Raw genomic sequence first — 605 nt, 5'->3', positions numbered from 1 at the left:
TTCGTTATCGGAATTAACCAGACAGATCGCTCCACCAACTAAGAACGGCCATGCACCACCACCCACCGAATCAAGAAAGAGCTCTCAATCTGTCAATCTTTCCGGTGTCCGGGCCTGGTGAGGTTTCCCGTGTTGAGTCAAATTAAGCCGCAGGCTCCACTCCTGGTGGTGCCCTTCCGTCAATTCCTTTAAGTTTCAACTTTGCAATCATACTTCCCCCGGAACCGAAAAGCTTCGGTTTCCCGGAAGCTGCCCGCCGGGTCGTTAATGAAACGCCGGCGGATCGCTAGCTGGCATCGTTTACAGTTAGAACTAGGGCGGTATCTGATCGCCTTCGAACCTCTAACTTTCGTTCTTGATCATACGAGAACGTACTTGGCAAATGCTTTCGCGTCAGTTCGTCTCGAGACGATCCAAGAATTTCACCTCTAACGTCTCGGTACGAATGCCCCCGCCCGTCTCTGTTGATCATTACCTCCGGTCCCGAAAACCGGCCCGGCGGGACGCGCGGGCGACTGGCGCCCGCGGCCCGGCGGCCCGCGCACGGAAACGCCCCGGAGGGCGATTTCGCGCGCCCGCGAAGGGCGGAGATGCGCGGGACCGAG

This window comes from Metopolophium dirhodum, chromosome 2 (assembly GCF_019925205.1).
Source record: "Metopolophium dirhodum isolate CAU chromosome 2, ASM1992520v1, whole genome shotgun sequence".
Taxonomy (NCBI): Eukaryota; Metazoa; Arthropoda; class Insecta; order Hemiptera; family Aphididae; genus Metopolophium; species Metopolophium dirhodum.
The sequence above is the reverse complement of the archived record's forward strand: the minus strand, read 5'-3'. Positions refer to the sequence as shown.